This window comes from Suricata suricatta, chromosome 5 (genome assembly GCF_006229205.1).
Source record: "Suricata suricatta isolate VVHF042 chromosome 5, meerkat_22Aug2017_6uvM2_HiC, whole genome shotgun sequence".
Taxonomy (NCBI): domain Eukaryota; kingdom Metazoa; phylum Chordata; class Mammalia; order Carnivora; family Herpestidae; genus Suricata; species Suricata suricatta.
Window position 1 is genome coordinate 147,226,602 of NC_043704.1, and position 3,190 is coordinate 147,229,791.

Genomic DNA, 3,190 nt, shown 5'->3' on the forward strand with positions numbered 1-3,190 from the left:
TTGGTGCCAGACCCTGAAGCAAGTGCGTGTAAATGCCATATACCTCCTTCCGTTTCAAAACACTCTTTAGAGAGAGTCATAATAAGTTAGCTTCCATTGCAGACAGGAAGCTCAGACTCTGACTCACAAACCCGGTAAGAGAGAGCACTGGCAAAAATAAGTCCCTCTTTTTCCTCCACTATATTTTTCAGGTTTTTGAAAACTAAGAAGATATACTACTTTGCCGTCAGGACCAGAGTGTTCTCTGAGCATGGACTGTATGACCTGCTGAGGTAACATAGTCATGGCCGGTAGAGGAATGTAGGAGGGTGGGTGGTGGACAATATTCAAGACTCCTGAGTATTTTTGCTTCTAAGATCATTGACAAGCTGAAGATGCAGAAATACATAAGCACTTGACAGCACAACTACAATTCCAAGGTTGACATGATATCCAGAATATAATCCTTGTCTGAGTGGAAAATATTTTTTATTTACGTTTGTTTGTTTGCTTTCTGTTCCCCGAGATAGGGAGCCAGAGAGGAGTCAACAAAGCCAGAATGACCGAGTAACTTGGATGTACCAAAAAGGTTAAGGGTGTTCACATAGGTTTGCAGAGGGACAAAACTGTTTGATAATTATCTTATCACTTACACAGAAGAATTTTTTAGATTCTTTTCTGAAGAGAGGTCTGTGTAATACTACAGCCATAAGCACGTTTGCATAACATACTATAAAATGCATAGATTTATTCATAAGTCAACATATTTACAGCCTAACTGTGAGGGAGGGGCAGACCCAGATGGGGATGTGACTCGCTTATTTAAAGACCGAAGCATGTTTGCAGTGGCCAGTGAGCATGCAGGGAGGTAACCTTAGACAAGAAAAAAAAATCAGTATTTAACAATTGGTATCATGTGACTATCTTTTATTTGTCCCTAGTGCTTTCTTTTTCGCTTAGCATTTTCCATTAGGAGAGTATTTCAAGACTAGGCTTGGGCAAATTTAAAACCCTTTTGTGCAAAATGGAGCAGATACCCATCACCTGAAACCATATCCTTCATGCCTGCCTCTTTGCAGGACTGAAAAATATGGAGAAAGTTTGAAATTTCTGATGTTCAATAGTGCTGTTACCTAGGTCTGCCCCATGCTTCCTAGCGGAGAAAAGTTGCCAAAAAAAAAAGAGAGAGAGAGAGAGAGAGAGAGAGAGAGAGAGAGAGAGAGAGAGAGACACAGAGAGAGAGACAGAGAGAGAGAAAAGAAAGAGAAACACTGGAATAAAATCATCAGTGAGCATTTTACCATAGGAGAGCTATTCACTTGGAAACTGTCGCCTATTTTTGTGAATCCCATGGATAATTAACACACACACTTGCCAAGCCTCATTCTTCTCTCCTAATAGCGACACAAGGAAGCATCATTGTCTGGCTGGAACATATGTACCCATCACTTCCATTTATATTTGAGAAATAGTTTATCTTTTACTACAGTTCCCCCATTTTAATAAATTACACATGTGGATTTTCCTCAGTTATTGTCCTATAATTCATTCTGGAAGTTCCCACTCTTTATCCTCGGGCACCCGCTGGCAGTGTTCTCTGTCTGGCCTTGTTTACTCCTCCATATGTCATCAGCATTAATCATTTTCTCATCGATGGTGGGCTGCCTGAAAGATCTTAACTTCTGCTCCCCCTCCTGGCCCCTCATTTACTTTGCAGCTGCAAAGTGGAAGTGTGTGCAGTGCGTGAGCCAAAGCCACGTCTAGGAATTGGCAACACTGCAGGAAAACATAAAAGGGCCACAGACGGGAGATCTTGCCTCCACAATACGAAGGTTTTTCAGATAACTGCTGCCTTCAGTTCTGGCTCTTTCTATGACTCTATTCTCTCATTGTAAGGACTGGCATGACACAGGATAAAGGTGGTATCTTCTGAATTTAGTTCTAGCCCGTTTTGCAGATACAGCAAGATGGATGTGATATTGACTTGATTTCCTACAAAATTATCGGTGATGCATTCAGGGAGGAAACTTTGCATAGAATCCTCTGAGTCTGAGTCTGTGTTCTCATTAAACGCATAGTCCCAGCTATAGGAGGCTATGGCACACACTGTTGAAAGAGTAAGTTCATTTCTACTTACCTTCTCAGTGGTTTCTTGATCTTGTTTGTTTCAGTAAAAAAGACTCTACAGCATTTGGCCGGAGTGTTACGTAGGTTGCTCAATCCATCCGCACATATGCTCCAACCAGCCACTCCCAAAGATTTCTCATGGAACCTGTGTCCACTTAGCTGTCCTGTAAATGAGCAAACACAAAAGTATAATTTCTCTAGCAAATATGTTCAATGCTATATATTCCTCTTAGAGTTTAATAGGAACATTGTTATCTTAAAAATACATCCACATATATGTAATAAATTCTTAACATGATTTCTAATGCTCTAAAAGTCTAGTGCTCAAAGAAACACCTGTAGGTTATGACTACATATTATTTGAGGGCCAAAATCAAACTTATCTAAACATTATAAAAGCAGTTTACGAAAAGCCCACAGCTAATATCATCCTCAATGGGGGATCAGGAACACGACAGGGGTGTCCACTCTCACCACTGCTGTTTAACATAGTGCTGGAAGTCCTAGCATCAGCAATCGGACAATAAAAGGAAATAAAAGGCATCAGAATTGGCAAAGAAGAAGTCAAACTTTCACTTTTCACAGATGACATGAAACTCTACATGGAAAACCTGGCAGACTCCACCAGAAGCCTTCTAGAACTGATCCGTGAATTCAGTAAAGTTGCAGGGTACAAAATCAATGTACAGAAATCAGTTGCATTCCTATACACCAATAATGAAGCAGCCGAAAGAGAAATCAAGAAACTGATCCGATTCATGATTGCACGAAAAACCGTAAAATACCTAGGAGTAAACCTAACCAAGGATGTAAAAGACCTATATGATGAAAACTATAGAAAACTTATGAAAGAGATTGAAGAAGACACCAAGAAATGGAAAAACATTCCTTGTTCATGGATCGGGAGAATAAACATTGTGAAAATGTCATTACTACCCAAAGCAATCTACATATTCAATGCAATCCCTATCAAAATTACACCAACATTCTTCTCAAAACTACAACAAACTATTCTCAAATTTGTATGGAACCACAAAAGACCCTGAATAGCCAAGGTAATATTGAAGAAGAAAACCAAAACGGG

General features: G+C 39.8%; 1 long non-coding RNA gene across 1 annotated transcript in view; it reads right to left on the reverse strand.

Annotated features, from left to right (window-relative positions):
- Window positions 1-2,169: 2,169 nt before the first annotated feature.
- Window positions 2,170-3,190, reverse strand: part of LOC115292905 — an 83,524-nt gene continuing 82,503 nt past the window's right edge. The window contains exon 3 of the long non-coding RNA XR_003909216.1: window positions 2,170-2,270. This is a non-coding gene — a long non-coding RNA (uncharacterized LOC115292905). The remainder of the gene's footprint in view (window positions 2,271-3,190) is intronic.